This window comes from Odocoileus virginianus, chromosome 3, assembly GCF_023699985.2.
Source record: "Odocoileus virginianus isolate 20LAN1187 ecotype Illinois chromosome 3, Ovbor_1.2, whole genome shotgun sequence".
NCBI lineage: Eukaryota > Metazoa > Chordata > Mammalia > Artiodactyla > Cervidae > Odocoileus > Odocoileus virginianus.
The window spans coordinates 41,394,368-41,411,902 of NC_069676.1; the positions used below are offsets into that span (position 1 = coordinate 41,394,368).

General features: G+C 38.9%; 1 protein-coding gene across 3 annotated transcripts in view; it reads right to left on the reverse strand.

Annotated features, from left to right (window-relative positions):
- The window catches only part of AFF4 (ALF transcription elongation factor 4), a 72,228-nt gene extending 56,033 nt beyond the window's left edge, over positions 1-16,195 (reverse strand). For 2 of the 3 annotated variants that reach the window (XM_020897584.2, XM_020897583.2), the window contains exon 1: positions 15,824-16,194. The gene's annotated coding sequence lies outside the window, so the exon portion shown is untranslated. Of the gene's footprint in view, positions 1-15,823 lie in introns of all 3 variants that reach the window. The other variant, XM_070465351.1, reaches the window with a different exon arrangement.
- Positions 16,196-17,535: the final 1,340 nt, after the last annotated feature.

Sequence of the window (17,535 nt, forward strand, 5' to 3'; positions counted from 1 at the left end):
CACTGTAAATGTACATAATGCCACTGAGCTGTACATTTAAAATGATTAAAATAAATTTCATTATATATATATAAAACCACAATAAAAAAATATAGTACTCATAGTTTAAAAAAGGGTGCATTCCCAGAGAACCAGAAATTCATCACCTATAATTTTTTTAATAAAAACATGTAGTTTTATAACCTTTTAAAATTTAAAACCTCAAAAATGGTTGAAAGAGTAAAATGTGACCTTTAACTTGCCTTTTTCAAATGTTCAGAACTAGTGTCTGCAATGTTGCAATGTTTTTTTTTTTAACTAGTGTTGATTATTAAATGATTTACACTACAAAAGTCAAAATGAGAATTGAGCTAAGATTTCAATTATTTCAGAATCCAGTTTATTACAACTGCGATTAAACGTAACTTTATGTTAAAGCAAACAGCCTCACTGGTATATAAATTCCTCTTGCCTCATTTGATAGGATTTCTCCACCCAAGGAGATCAAAGCCAACAATAACAAAACATCAGGTACCTGGGATGGGGAGGGAGATGGAAGGGAGGTTCAGGAAGGAGGGGACATATGTATACCTATGGCTGATTCATGTTGATGGTTGACAGAAAACAATGGAATTCTCTAAAGTAATTATCCTTCAATTTAAAAACTAAGCTAGGCTTATCTTCCCAGCACACATTAAAAAAAAAACAGGTACCAAAATAGAATTTTGCATGAAAGGACCTTTCACCTGAAGAGACTTCTATAGCCTTCAGGTTTAAACTAACTAGTAAAGGGACCTCTCTGGTTCCAGTGGTTAGGTCTCCGCGCTTCCAATGTGGGAGGGAAGGATAAGAGGGGTTGATCCCTGTCTGGGGAACTAAGATCCCACATGCCATGACACATGGCCAAAAAATAAAAACAACATAGTAAAAGAAAAAAGGGAAGCAAAGACAATTCCATACCATTTTTGCTTTCTTTATTATATCTTTACATATCATCTAACGTCTCATAATAAGGTTTCATAAATCATTTTCAACTAGGCCCTCAAAGCTTCCCAGAAATTTTACTATCTTTCTCTGACAAATGCTCTTTCCTATTCCTCACAGGAATTTTCATGGAGTTCTATGACTCTTCCTCCTAACTTCCATTCCACAAATGACCTTGTCTTACTGAACACAAAGATTAAAAAGATTAAAGATCAGAGAGAAATCTTCTCATCAATCAACCATCAACTTTCAAACTATCAGCACTGCATCCATTTTCTTCTTTCCTCTGGCTAAAAAAGAAAAAGCATTTATCAAAGAACAATTATGCCCATTTTGCTATCTTCTTCTAGACTTTTATCAGTAACTGACTTCTCTACAGCAAGGTCAACTTTTCTCTCTTTAATTAATCCTTTCTCTATCATCATTCAAACATATTTATCTTTAAAAAAAGAAAGTCTTTCCTGGTCCCATAGATCTCTCAAGTGACCATTCTACCTCTCCTCTATTCTGTTCCATGGCCAGGACTCTTTGGTGATTCTCCACTTTCTCTGCAACCATTTGTTTTATTCAAAAGTTACCCAAAAGGTGTTTGAAGCAATATAGTGAACACCTGTGTTATCGAGCTGCCAGGGAAATACAGCATTGCCAATGAAGGCTACTGTGTACCCCTCCTAGATCACATGTCCTGTGCTCCCTTGACAGTCACTGTTCTGATTTTGGTGTTAATCATTTTTTCATAAATTTCTTTATATTTTTACTATATATGTTCAGTTCAGTAGCTCAGTCGTGTCCGACTCTTTGTGACCCCATGAACCACAGCACGCCAGGACTCCCTGTCCATCACCAACTCCCAGAGTTTACTCAAATCCATGTCCATTGAGTCGGTGATGCCATCCAACCATCTCATCCTCTGTCGTCCCCTTCTTTTCCTGTCCTCAATCTTTCCCAGTATCAGGATCTTTCCCAATGAGTCAACTCTTCACATCAAGTGCCCAAAGTGTTGGAGTTTCAGCTTCAACATCATTCCTTCCAAAGAATACCCAGGACTGATCTCCTTTAGGATGGACTGGTTGGATCTCCCTGCAGTCCAAGGGACTCTCAAGAGTCTTCTCCAACATCACAGTTCAAAAGTATCAATTCTTCTGCACTCAGCTTTCTTTATAGTCCCAACTCTCACATCCATACATGACCACTGGAAAAACCACAGCCTCAATCAGATGGACCTTTGTTGGCAAAGTAATGTCTCTGCTTTTTAATATGCTGTCTAGGTTGGTCATAACTTTCCTTCCAAGTAAGTAAGTCTTTTAATTTCATGGCTACAATCACCATCTGCAGTGATTTTGGAGCCAGAAAAATAAAGTCAGCCACTGTTTCCACTGTTTCTCCATCTATTACTATGTATGTGAAGTGAAGTGAAGTTGCTCAGTTGTGTCCAACTCTTTGCAAACCCATGGACTGTAGCCTACCAGGCTTCTCAGTCCATGGGATTTTCCAGGCAAGAGTACTGGAGTGGGTTGCCATTTCCTTCTCCAGGGGATCTTCCCGACCCAGGGATTCAAACCCGGGTCTCCTGCATTGTAGGCAGACGCTTTACCCTCTGAGTCACCAGGGAAGCCCATGAATCCCTAAATAAGACACTGAATTGTTATGCATATTTTTCAACCTTTAAAAATGGTACATTCTATAAAGACTCTGAGCCTTTTAAATTTTCAACATTATGTTGAAGTTAATCCATCCTGACACACATGGCTGTACATTTATTTCCACTACTGTGTTATCCACTCTCCAGATGATAGATATTTGTTTCCTTTTTTTCTGCCATTACAAACAATGCTGTAATGATCATTTTAATACATTTCTCTTTGTACCAATGACTGAGTTTTTCTGGAACAGATACCTACAAGTGGAATTGCTAGGTTTCATGGAATGAGCATCTCCTATTTTAACTGATACACACAAACTGCTTTCCAAAATGTATCCAATCACTATTCCACATTCTGTTTCCAACCTTGCAACATTCTGTTTCCAGCTTCCCACATTTCACTCCTTTGCCAAGATCATACTCATTTGCAAGTTGCTAAATTCAACACACACTCTATCATTTTAGTTGACCTACCATTCAACATATTCAGCCACTAATGGCTCCTTAACATACTTTTGGCCTCTATAACCTCCCAGTTCTCCTATTATCAGGTTCTTCCCATTCTATCTACCAGACCTCTTAAAAATTGGTGCTCCTCTGCACTTAGTTGTGGGTCTTATTCAGTCTCTGATTAAGTTTACATTCTTTCCCTACATTCTCATGGCTTAAAATACCAACTATATGCCTACACTACAAATACCAAGATAAGCTCCCCATCACACCTTTCTCTTCTGAGATAGAGAACCACAAATTCAGGGACCTGTTTGATCATGTCCTTTGTCTAGGAATACAATCTCAGTACATCCAAAACTGATTTCTTGATCTCTTTTCCCTTAACTTCAACAACTCCTGTTCCAGGGATCCTCATTCTACCAACAAACTGCTCTTGCTGAACCCTCCCTTCAACCTCTCTCCACATCCAATCCATAATCACAGCCTCCAAAATATACCTTGTATTTATCAGTTCATTTCCTTCTCTACTGCCACTGTTCAAACAAGCCATCATTTTATCTCTGACTTGGACAAATGCTAGAGCCTTCTAATTGGGACTCGTAGTTTTCCTCTTCTCTCTCTAATCCATATTTCATACAGCAGTCAAAGTGATCTTTTTAAAACACAAACCAGATTATGTCACTCAAACCCTAATTAAAAACTTTTAGTAAGCTTTCCCCCTGTAGGATAACCTTTAAGGTACTTAACATTGGCCTGCAAAGCCAGGACTTGACTTTCTCCTGATGTGACTCCTGCCTATCTATCTCATCAGATTCATTTTATATCCTGACACCCTCCCCTCCTAGCTCCCACCAAGGGCTGTTTTCGGGGTTCTAGAACTTTGGTACTCTTTCCAGCTTGAGGAAATTCATGCAGACAATTCTTCAGAGTACCCGATCACAATTAAGTATAAACTTACTTTGATGTTCATTAGTATTTCCTATTCCACTAGACAATAATCTGTGAATGTGTTTTTCAGCATCACATACCTGAACATAGCAGACAAATAAGTAAGCTAATGAACTTCACAACCTGATGAAAAAGGAGGGATTATCTCATTTATTAGGAGATAATATCTTGAGATCATGATATCCTTTACTTAATACCACAAAATACTATTATTTTGGGACTTTCCTCGTGGTCCAGTGGTTAAGAATCCACCATGCTGTGTAGTGGATGCAGCTTCAATCCCTGGTCAGATAACTAAGATCCCACAGGCCCTGGAGCAACTAGGACAGAGCACAGCAACTACGGAGTCCATACGCCACAACGAGAGTTTGTGCACCGTAACAAAAGATCCTACATGATGCAGAGAAGACCCAGGGTGCCACAGCTAAGACACGACTGATGCAGCCAAAAAATAATTTTTAAAAATACTAATATTTCAAAATTGAAACAATTAGTACTTTATATCACACTAAAATCAGACACTATTGTGCAACAAATTTTAACTTAGTAGACTCTTAATATTTGCAATTAATGATTTCAGATTGACAAGAACTGAAATGTATTTCTTTACTAATGTGTTAAGCTATACATACAACTCTGATACTTTAATAACTCAATTCACCTCCTCTCTGTGAAGCTTCTTTTGAGAAAGCAAAACTTTACTTCCTCACCTTAGAAATCAAACAGTATCACAATCAAGGTTTATTATGTTATTAAGCAGTATCCAATTTAAAACACTATTTGCCAAACTGATTACTGATAAACTGAGTTGCTCTTTTTAAAATATTAGACAATTTAAAACCTTAATCAAAGAGCAGAAATACTTATTGCATACACAAGTATGCTCACATTTAAGTGCAAGCATTAGAATATGAGTATTCATATTACTTGTAGCCAGCTGCCTCTCTCCAGATAATGTTTCTCTCAGTACTAAAACTAAACGCTCCTGCATCCCTTAGTAAGTAATTCTGCATGGTTACATGCCCTGAAGCTGTTTTAGAAACATAGCAAAATAAAATTATACTTCTTGGGCATTTATTAACACTTGAGAAATGTTTAAACCAAACTTAATTTGTTTAGATTTATCTCAAAAAACTGTACTACCACTCTAAAAGCATATAAACAAATCAAACTGAGAAGTTCACCTTTATCTTTAAAGATAAATAAATGGGTGGAAAGAATAGTTAAAAGTCAAATTTTAGAAATCTCTTTATAAAGAAGAAAATCTTTTGACTCAGTTTCTTACTTTGAAAGCATACAAATATCTAAAACCTGCAAAGGTATCTTATTGGAAACTTATGTAATGTCTGAACCAATCTTTACAACTTTATAAAACAGACCTAATTAAGACATTTTCTGCTTAAAAGTCATTAATAACTCTCCTCTCTATGGAAATCTAACAATCTTATCTCAGGTTGCAAAGCTGTCCAAAGTGCAATTCCTATCTACTTTTATAAAGACTTCAGTACTTACCTGAGCCCAAAAATAACCTACACATATTCAGATCCAGGTCTTTGCTCAAACTATTCCCTCTACATATAATGTCCTTCCTTCTCTCCATTTCCAAATACATCCATTTGAAAGTTTATCACATAGCAGCCTGCCTCCAAGAAGGTCTCTAAGACTCCTCTGGGAACTAAACTCATTTACTTTCAGAAGCATTTCTTCATATTTCATTTGGCACTAACACTTGCCTCACATTATTGTTATTCTTTTACCTGCTTTCTCTACTCATCTCCATATTATAAGCCTCTAGAGAGAAAGAACTAATGATTATCATTTAACTTCCCCTCTCTCCTCTCCAGCACTTAATGTAATGGCTGGCATACAACAGATATATACTCAAAACACTTGATGAATTTTATGAAGGTAACACTAACGTCTTACAGCCTCAAGAGTCAAAGAGGCAGTGAGAGTACTCACTAAAAGTTGTGTTTCAGATATGTCTCCCACTTTTTTTACCCACATAGTCTCCCGTTTCTTAAGACCTGCTTACGTTTCACAACAATAAGACAGTAGGTTTTCTTTTTCCCACATTCAATACATTATAAACCTAATAAATCCTACTATTGATACTAAACAAATTGTTGTTTTTAAAGCAATTTCTCTAAAAGAAAAAAACAACATATGCAAAAGAAAAAAAAACACAAGGATAGAAATGATTAATTTCTATTTTTACTTAAACCCTGTACTCTCAAATGTTCACCAAATATAAGTGCTAGACTATAAAATCTCAGCATCATACTTGGCAAACTGAGATGGTATGAAAACTGAGTGTTTCAGTAACAACACTCAGAAAGAAATGATCGGCTCAAAAAGTACTGCAAGACTGCTTTCATTTATAGGACCTGAGGAAGCCAAGAGAAAATAACACAGGTCCAAAAGGCTAAATAAAAGTTTTTATTACTTAAAAATGCATATAGCAAATTCAGCAAAAGTTAAAAAGCATTACACAGCAAAGGTTCTTTAGAGTTAACACTAAAAAGGAATTCTTTCTAATCAATTTCATCCTCACTTGCTTATTTGGAAGACAAGTGGTAAAAAAGTATCTGAATTTCCTGAAATATATTTCAGTGCTTTGCCTGCGTGCTGTCGCTTCACTTATGTCCGACTCTTTGCGACCTCATGGACTGTAGCCCACCACACTCCTCTGTCCGTGGGGATTCTCCAGGCAAGAATACTGAAGTGGGTTGCCATGCCCTCCTCCAGGGGATCTTCTGGACCCAGGAATTGAACCTGCGTCTCTTATGCCTCCTGCATTGGCAGGCGGGTTCTATACTACCAGTGGCACCTGGGAAGCCCATTTAGTGCCTTAGAATACTTAAAAAAAAAAAAAAGTGAGAGAAAAAAATGCTAACATACTGAATGAAGGTATATACTCAAGGCTTGTGAACTTATATCAGCCCCTACCCTAATTACCCTAAATTCTTGTTAATAAGGTTCTATTAAGATGTAAATAAGGAGACTTCACTTGTGGTCTAGGGGTTAAGACACTGAGCTCCCAAAGCAAGGGACCTCTGTTCCGTCCCTGGTCAGCGAACTAGATCCTGCATGCCACAACTAAGCCCACATGCTGCAACTAAGACCTGGTGCAATCAAATAAATTGTTTAAAAATGTAAATAAGAATACTACTTTTAAAGGTAGCTAAGGTCATTTAAGGTTACTTCTCTTAAATCACTGGAATATAAACTTACAAATTATAAATTATTTATTATGGCACAGAGAATATTTACTTTGAAAAATCAATTTATAAAGGGATGAGTAAATGTACTTTCAAAATATTTTCTAATTCAAACTTGTAACATATTTAAACAGAATTCAGAAGGAATTCTGAAGGCTTTATAACTCAGATTTTAAAATGTCTCTTCGGTATAAACCAATACTATATATAAGGTACATTAACATTGTAGTTAACTAGGGCATACATTGTATCAGACACTGCACTAAGGCTAAGGATATAAAAACAAAAGTTAGCCATCATTTCCTAAGATTTGGTTGCAGCTATATTAACTACAGAAAGGTGGTATGAGGGCAGGAGAAGGGAAGGAAAGAAAGAAGAGGGAGGGAGAAAGGTAAGTTTTGAGCAGAAAGAACATCTTGTGGAACAGCCCTGAGGGTGAACACAGCATACACCCAAGGAAGAGAGATAGGATCAAGAGTAGTTGGATAATAGGGTTGGGGGAGTGAAAATGAAAGATAAGACTGGAGAAATACATGGGATCAGACTAGACCTGTGGGTTTGTTTCTGAAATCTGAAAGACATAAAGAAATCTTTTCAGAGAAAATTATCTTTCTCAGATCTTGAGTGATGACCTTTTAAAAATTATAATACTAAGAATTTGGTATGAATATAAAATTAGGTATGAACTAATTTTGTTTATAGCTCTATGGAATTGTAACACTAAAACAACTTTAAATAACACTAATGTGGGATTTCCCTGGTGGTCCAGTGGTTGGATATAGACATACAGATATATAGGCAGATAGATGGAGAAGGAAATGGCAACCCACTCCAATATGCTTGCCTGGGAAATCTCATGGACAGTGGAGCATTGTAGGCTATAGTCCATGGAGTTGCAGAAGAGTTGGACATGACATAACAACTAAACAACAATAGACAGATAGATAGATATAGATATACAGGTAGATAGAGAGGTTTTTTGTTTGTTTTTTTTTTTTGGTTGCAACACAGAGCTTGTGGAATTTTAGTTTCATGACCAGGGATTGAACTCAGGCTCTCATCAATGAGAGCACAGAGTTCTAACCACTGGACAACCAGGGAATTCCCACAGTTTTTTACAGTTTTAAACCATTTCTGTAATTTGACTACAAGAACATAGTGTAGAAAATGCTTATAAATATGTCATACTAAGTAGACTTAATAACTTAAACTGTTTATTTGCTAATTTAGGCAAATACAACCATATACATAACTACCATACCAGCTAGTAGTCCTTAAATGTCAATTTTAAAGAGGCCTTACTTGTTAACTCTGGCAATCTTTCTCGTTCATTTGTGGTTTAGTACCTTCACAGCAATCCACTCTAGCATTCTTGAAGGGATAATCCCATGTACAGAGGAGCCTGGTGGGCTATAGTCCATGGGGTCACAAAGAATCAGACAGGACTGAGCATGCATGCACCTTAATGAAAACTATGTTAAATGTGTATCTAGAATAACGACTGCTGAAGTTTGAATCAAACACTCATATTGCAAACAAACTGTTTCATATTGATTAATTACAAGATGGGATCTACCAGATACACCTCACAGTGAAAATATAATACTAACTACCAGCCCAGGTTTATATTAACATACACATGATCCAATTTAACTCACCGTCTTGCCCTGCCTGAGCATCATTAGTATAATGATGCTTTAAAGCATTAGTTATAATGCTTTATAACTTGGCACAAACATGTTAATAAACAAAATTTAATAAATAAAATCTAAACTCCCAAGCGATTACTTGGCTATAAATCAGTCCTTTAGAAGTTAACATAAAATTCACTAATGTACAAGAATCCCCAGTTAGAAGAATACTACAGAAAATGCCACACTACTAAGGAGTTCAAGGAGAAGTGAATTTGCAATTTGAGGGAAAAAAAAAAATCACTCTGGTACAGAATGAAGTAGATTACAAGGTAACAAATGAGAAGACTATTGCAACAACCCAGGTAAAAAATGAAAGTCTGGATGAAGACAGTAGTGGTAGGAGTGTTGATAATGTAGATAAAGCGTTTGGATTCAAAGATTTTATGGAGGTGGAATCTTGGTGACAGAAAGATGTGAGAAGTAAAACAGAGGAATCAAGGACAACCTGCAGGTTTCTAGAAAAAACAATGATAGTGGTATAATCTCTAAGGCAAGGAAAACAGAATTTAGGAGTGAGGGGGTTGAGAAGCAGTAGAATAGTTAAATTCAACATAATTAGTACTTACAGGGACTATCTGATCAGCTTCTAGTCCTAGAAGCTCACTCACACCCAGTTGTTCTCAAAATTCTCTCCCCCATTCATGCAAATGTACTAAGAGCAACCATGTTACAACATAAGCTAGAGTGTGATATTACCTTCAGGGTGCAGTTGACAGGTAAAGTTTGACTTTTTAACTAAAGCTAGGCCAATGTGCAGATCCCACCTGTTTTATTTAATTATCTATCTATATATTTAAGTGTGTGTGTATAAATACACACACGTATATGCACATATACATATATCTACACATATACATACATACAAATAGATACATATATATACAATCAAACAAAAAATACCCTAATAGTCATTACAGCAAATAGGACCTTGTAACTAACTGCTCAATCCTAACGCAATCCTCAGACTAAAATATCCACTAAGGGCCATTTGATCTGCTAAGGCAGAAGTTGACAAACTTTTTTAAAGTAAGTATTTTTGGCTTTACAGGCATAAAGTTAGGACTACTCAACTCTGCCACCACAGTAGCAAAAGCACTTACATACAATACACGAACAAATGGGTGTGCTGTCTGTGCTCTGGTAAAACTTTATTCATGGACACTGAATTTTGAGCTTCCTATAATTCCCATATACCACAAAATATTCTTTTTTTTCCTCACCATTTAAAAAATGTAAAAACCACTCTTGGCTCTCAGACCATACAAAAGCAGGCAGCACTGGACCTACCAACCGTAACGTGTCAATCCTCATGCTAAGGCAACAGAACTGCCCTCTCCTAAAATTCTTTCAAATGCCCTCTAAGTATAAACTTCAACCTAAAACAACAGAAAAGGAAAATCTTTCTAGTAGACAGAACTGAAAATCTTCATTTGGCTCATCAAAGAACTCACTCCATTTGCAAGGAAAAAGTCAACAAATGAAGACCCATGTAATTTGCTGGTTCTATCATTCACCTTATACTGTACCTGTCCAGCAAGACATGGTATAAGTTTTGGAACAATGATACCTTCCTTTCCCTTCCCCTCCTAAGAGTTTCAGTTTTTTTTTCCCCCATCACTGTGTATCAATTATGTTAAGAATGCTTAAATTTAGTATTTAGTCCACAATTTTCAGACTTGTGACAAAGCATATCTAGGCCTGATTAACAAAGAGTATCACCTTTAGAATCTGGACTCAGAGAACAATGACCTCTGGATGCGGTAAGGAGAAATGATTTGGGTTATTTCCATAGCAGAGATGAGAGTGTTTGCTGGTATACATAGTGAGTATATATAGTGATATTATGTTAAACAAAATATTAAATATATATAAGAAAAGTAGGACTCTGTGTGTACTAAACAGCCATGGAATGAATGAACTGGACGACTGTAGCATGTCCTTTACTCCTCTTCTCTGCAGGAGGCAACCCCGTAGCCAAAGCTGGGGGTCCAGAGGTGGACATATAACCTAGTGAGTCCCCTTACTGAGATCTGAGACTAACAATCAGGTCAGCCTCTCTGACAGCAGAAGATACAAGATTTAAAATTCAAAAGGTAATAAAGTTGATCTGCAGCAAAAGAGAACTCAACACACAAATAGCATCTTGTAGAAAAAAAAAAAAGAGTATCTTGTGAGATACAGAGGATACTCCTGACCTCACATCGAGCCTCTGGATCTAATTCTTCCTGACTTCTAGCTGTCCTCCTATGGCTTGCTTACTTTCCTGAGGATTCATGGGAATTTCAATAAATTCTTCTTTTTGCTTAAGTTAGGAATGTGTCACTTTCCTGACTAAAACAAGGTAACTATTGGCCAATCTAAAGATAGTCAGTTGGATTCAAGAGTTCTGGTGAGATTAAAACACTTAAAGATGGTAGCTACAGCAATAAAAATGGATGAAATCACCCAGAAGAGTGAAAACAGGTCACAGTGAAAATTCATAACTATCAATATGATTAGCAGAGAATTAAGTGTCTGCAAAGAGGCAACTAGTACTGAGAAAGGCAGGAAAGGGACAGAGTCATAAAAGTCAAGTAACGAAACAGTTATCAAGGAGACAATGGGTAACAATATCAAGTACAGAAAGAGGTAAATGACTAAGCAATGACTATACAATTTGACAATGCAGAAGTTACAGGTGGCCTTGGTAAGAGCAAGTTTACTGGCATGCTACGATGGGAAGCCAGGCTGAGAGTTCAAGAATACATGGGAAGTACAAACTCTACCTACGAAGTATTCTTCCCATTAAAAAGAAAATTCATGTCTAAACTGGATCAAGCTTCTAGATGTAACTATCAATTTACAGGAAAACAGTGGACAGAGGAACATATTACATGAAACCACAGGGATGTAATCAGCAAAATCCAGACTGTGCGAAATCTCATAGGCAAAGGCTTGGTTTCTTTAACAAACCAACTGCACAGGAATAAAAACAAAAAGACAGTAAAGAACCCATAAAGGAAAAACAAAAAGAGGGTTGAGACACACATCAATCCAATATAATGTATGAATCTTATTTGGATCCTAATTCAGACAAACTGTTTAAAATAAAAACTCCAATGAGGGAAATTTGAACAATGATTACAATATGTGATGATATTAAGGAATCAATAGTCATTTTTTAAGTAAAATCTTAAATTGGGTTATTGCTTTAATTCTTAGAGCTACACAATAATATAGTATAACAGTCTCTATTCTACTAGTGAGTCTTCCCTGACTATGCTTGAAGTCATCCAACATGCTACAGTTCCATAGTTAATATGTAACACATAATTATTTAGAGAAATACAAAGTGATACAAGGACTCAAGGGAGATAGGGCACAATTAGGGTAGGGTGGAGTCAAGCAAAACTTAAGGTAATGGTATTTGCATTGTGCCTTAAAAGGTGGTGAAATGTAAAGAGGTAGGAATAAAAGAGGAAAAGTGATATTCCAGATAGAAGAAATGATAGCAACTGGAAAGAGGTGGGAAGACCTATCTATGAAGAGCACTGACTGTACTCACCTTTCCATAAAACTGTCCCCACCCTAATGATGACAAAAAGAAAAAGTCAAAGAAGTTGAGGAAGCCCAGTTCCAGGACAGATCACGACAGTATCTGGGTAGCCAAACCGTACTGGCTTTATCCAGAACAATCTCTTTATATAGTCAATTTCTGGGTGTGAGGAGTTAACCACAAGTGCAGGAATGCTTTTCTTAAACCAAAGGGAAAGGTAGCAAGGTAACAAGTCAAGTTAGCTTTAAGCGGTTTTTAGTCACTGACTATACCTTATTTCATAATAACTGAGACTGGCAAACACCATTTCAGAGATCAAATATAATTGTTCCAACTTAGAGGGAATAAAAAAGGAAGTGGGAAAAGCATCATGAAGACTGGGGGGTTAAAAAGTTGAAAAACATTTATATTATACAGAAAAGTTTTTATAGTAAGATATCTGTAGAATAAAACTGAAATAAAAAATAAAATCTACCACATGATCCAACAACCACACTCTTGGCCAATACACGCATCTTATGTTCATTGCAACACTATTTACAATAGCCAAGACATGGAAACAACCTAAATGTTCATTGACAGATGGCTGGATAAAGAAAATGTGGTGCATATATATACAATGGAATACTATTTGGTCATAAAAAAAGAACAAAATAATGCCATTTGCAGCATCTTGGGAAGCAACTAGAGATTATCATTCTAGGTGAAGTCAGAAAGAGAAAGGCAAATAACACATGATACCACTTATGTGGAATCTAAACTATGGCACAAATGAACCTAGCTACAAAACAGAAACAGACTCAAAAGACATGGAGAACAGACTTGTGGTTGGGGAGGGGGCAACTAGGGTAGGGGATGGACTGGGAGTTTAGGGTTAGTAGATGCAAACCATTATATACAGAATGTTTATCCTACTGTACAGCACAAAGAACTATATTCAATATCCTGGGGAAAACCATAATGGAAAAGAATATAAAAAGATAATGTATATATGTGTATAATTGAGGCACTGCTATACAGTAGAAATTAACACAACATACTTCAATAAAAAATAAATTTAAAAAACTAATAAAAATCAAATAAAATCTAAGTCATCTATTTTTATAATACACACTTCACTTCTGGGTCACTGTCCAGGTGTACATTCATTTGATACTTAGGAATACCTCTTTGATTTTTATGAAAAAAAATTTGAAGAGAAAGCCTCATACATTCTGGACTCCATTCTAAACCAGTAGATGGTCACAAAAGAAACACCTGTTTTCTTTGTTCCTCTCAGGTATGTGTAAAAACTATGACATTTACTTTAACCCTTAAAAACAAAAGATACATAATTTTAGAAGTCTTCACCTTCTGTCATCTTTTGTAGCTGATAGTTACTTTTTCCCCTTCAAATACTGGTCACTTGCTCATATGATTTTTTTAGAAGTACCTTTTTGTGAAATCTTGGGTTGGATATCCCATTCAAATTCGACCTAATAACTGCATAAAATATTGGGGAAGACACAAAGATATATAGTTCTCGCTCTAAAGACACGACAGACCTATAAAAAAATTACAATAAAAAGCAGAATGCATCAACTGTCACAAAGAGGTACAACATCTTAAGGGCACAGAGAAGGGAATGTATATCATCTGACAAGCAGAAACTGAATCTAAATGAAAATGTGCTATCTTTAATAATTCTTAATTACACAGTTTCAGAGCACTGTAGAATCACCTTTACACCTCAAAATGGTAGACTATTTCCCAATGAATACAGCTAAACTCTTTTTTAAATCAAACGGTAAAGGTTTGGTCATTCACAAACATCCTATCTTGTCCCCACCTGACACAGAATTTTATTTAAAGCAAAATCTGGCTACTGTTCCTGTAGAGCTAACAAAAACCAAAGTCGTGAGCCTGCAAGCCATCATAAACCGAAACTGCTGGTGTTAAAAACATACACACACAATTTTTTAATTGCTTCAGGTAAGTTAAGGCTCAAAGAGAATTTAAAATAAAGATTTTTTTTGTGTTTGGAGACTGAAAGAGGCAGTGATGAAAAAGTAAAATAAATCTGAGCAATTTAAAGAAGCCAGCTTTGTTAAAAACCAGATGGCCACTTGCCAACACTTCTTTAGGAACATAAGACCAAAGATGATTCTAGGCAAGATTCACAGGCCACAGAGGCTCTTTATTAAACACAAAAATCAAGAAAGTTCTCATAAATATTTCAATTTTAGTAAGTTAAAGGACAGTTAAATAAAAGGAGCACTTTACAAAGCTTTGCAGAATCAATATGGAAACAAAGCTCTGTGCTTTTAACATCGGAGCCCTCAAACACAAGACACATTTTAAACGTCACTTTTACAAACATCCTATTCACCAACAACTATAGCCTAAATTCCGTCAGGAAAAGTACTGGTAACTGGAAAAGAGACTGGCCTTAGTTTAAAATCTCCAACAGGTCAGCAGAAAAGAAATCGCACAATTCTGAATTGCAAGTGTCTGAGAACCCTAAATCGAACTCTTCGTCTTGGGTTGAACTCTATACGCAAGCATTTCACATCTGTACCTTCAACTTCCTATAAATGATATCGTTTGTGAAAGAAAAGACAATACGGATAATCCTCAAACTCCTATATCCCATGATCCATCCTCAAAGAGTGGAAGGAACAGCAAAGTGGAAGGAACAAAGCCCTGACGTCAATTACGAGATGAACCCCGGGCACAGGCAGCTGGAGGAAAGGCCTACACATCAACACCCAAATACAAGCTATCTGGGTAACTAGCTAGCAGAGCGGTTCAGAAGTTATGGGGGGTATTCAAGTATTACACCCCCATATTCCCATTTTTAGTCAATCCCCTTCGCCAGTCGAAGGCGGAAATTTTCCTTTTTTTTTTTTTTTCCTTTTTTGCGGGGGGGGGGGGGGGGGGGGGGGGAGGAGGAGGACGACGTGCGCAGGATCGCGAGAAGGAAAGCGAGAACTAGTTGGGTAATGATAGCCAGAACCTAGGCCTATTCTCTTTTAACTAGAAATAACTTGAAATTGAGGAAGGTATTAAAAAGTAACAGATCAGTCGATGATGAATTTCTGAGGGAAGGAACGGATTAAGGGACGAAAGGAGAAACGGTGAAAAGATGGATTTCTGGGAATTTTTGTTAGGATTGGGTTAGCCTTTTTAATTAATTTCTTTTCTTTCTTCCTTTTTTTTTTTTTTTTCCTGAGGGTCGGGGGTGGAAGGCCAAGACGAGGGAAGAAGCGGGATCGAGCAGCCCTAACCTGGAAGGTCTCCGAGCCCCCAGGCGAACCCTGTTCTCCCCTCCCCCCACTCCCTCCCCGCGGCCGGCCCGGCCCTCAGTCAGTCCGTCGGCTGTTCTCACCTCCAGTCCCGGCTCCGCTAGGCCCGAACCATTTCCCGATTGCGGCAGAGGCGGCGCCCAGCCTGCACCTTCACGGGACGCGCATTCGAGCCTGCCGGGGGGGCGGCGACAGGCTGCCAAAGGCGAGGAGCTCCGGGCGGCGGCGGCGGCGGCGGCGGCGGGGGTTCGAGAGGTCTCGAAAAGCGCAGGCGGCGGCGACGTACCTCACACACCACAGGCGGAGGTCCCGCCCCGCTCCATGACTGTCGGGCCCAGACCCCGACGGCCGGCTGAGGCGACAGGGGCGGGCTGACGAGGACCTGGCACCGGGCTCCCCCGCCCCGTCCGCTGGCGACGGCGGCTCGACTACCGCAGCCAGGACTGTGACTGACGCAGCGGCCGCGCCACCCATGTGACCAGGGCCGGGCGGGGACGAGAGCGTCACGTGGCGACGCCGCGCCCCTCCCCGGCACAAAAACGGAGGGCTAAGGGGCCTGCTGTGTCGGGGGGTGACGCTGACGGTAGTGACGTGCGCGGCCGTCCGATCCGGAGACCCGGGGCAAGCCGGGTACTAGCTCAGGTGGCCTAGGCCAGAGTCCCGAGCCCGGCGGCAGCGTCTGACAGGGCGGGCTGGGCAGGGCCCAGCCTGCACACCCCGGCGCCTAGCCGCTAGTGAGGTTCGGAAGGGCGGGGCCGGGCCGAGCCGGATCTACCGGTTCTGGGGCTCTGGAGAGCAGTCTCTCAGCCCCTGCTAAGAGTGTGGCTGAAGCCCCCAGACCCTCTGTCAAGTGCTGACGTGTGGAGGGTCAGTTCCCTCCACAGCTTCGACCGAAAAGGGAAGTCTGCCGGGAGTTTCTGTGTTGGAGGCCGCCTACCAACCTCGCGTGAACTTCCACGAAGCCAAGCCAGCCCTTTTTTCTTCGTCATTTCAACAGCTACTTTTTTTTCTTCTTCACGATATTGCAAACACTTTCCTTCAGTTCTTAACATCCGTGCCAGTCAGGGCAAGCTATAATTTTTTTGAGAGTAAAGTCATAGTTATAGACTCAGTTCAGTTCAGTTCAGTCGCTCAATCGTGTCCGACTCCTTGCAACCCCATGGACTGCAGCACGCCAGGGCTTCCCTGTCCATCACCAACACCCGGAGACTACTCAAACTCATGTCCATCGCCTCGGTGATGCCATCCAACCATCTCATCCTCTGTCCTCCCCTTCTCCGCCCGCCTTCAATCTTTCCCACCATCAGGGTCTTTTCCAATGAGTCAGCTTTTCCAATCAGATGGCCAAAGTATTGGAGTTTCAGCTTCAGCATCAGTCCTTCCAATGAGTATTCAGGACTGATTTCCTTTAGGGTTGACTGGTTGGATCTCCTTGCAGTCCAAGGGACTCTCAAGAGTCTTCAACACCACAGTTCAAAAGCATGAATTCTTACGGTCCAACTCTCACATCCATACATGACTGCTGGAAAAACAATAGCTTTGACTAGACAGGCGTTTGTTGGTAAAGTAATGTCTCTGCTTTTTAATATGCCGTCTAGGTTGGTCTTAGCTTGTCTTCCAAGGAGCAAGTGTGTTTTAATTTCATGGCTGCAGTCACCATCTTGCAGTGATTTTGGAGCCCCCTCCAAAAAAATCTCTCAGTTTCCATTGTTTCCCCGTCTATTTGCCATAAAGTGATGGGACCGGATGCCACGATCTTAGTTTTCTGAATGTTGAGTTTTAAGCCAACTTTTCC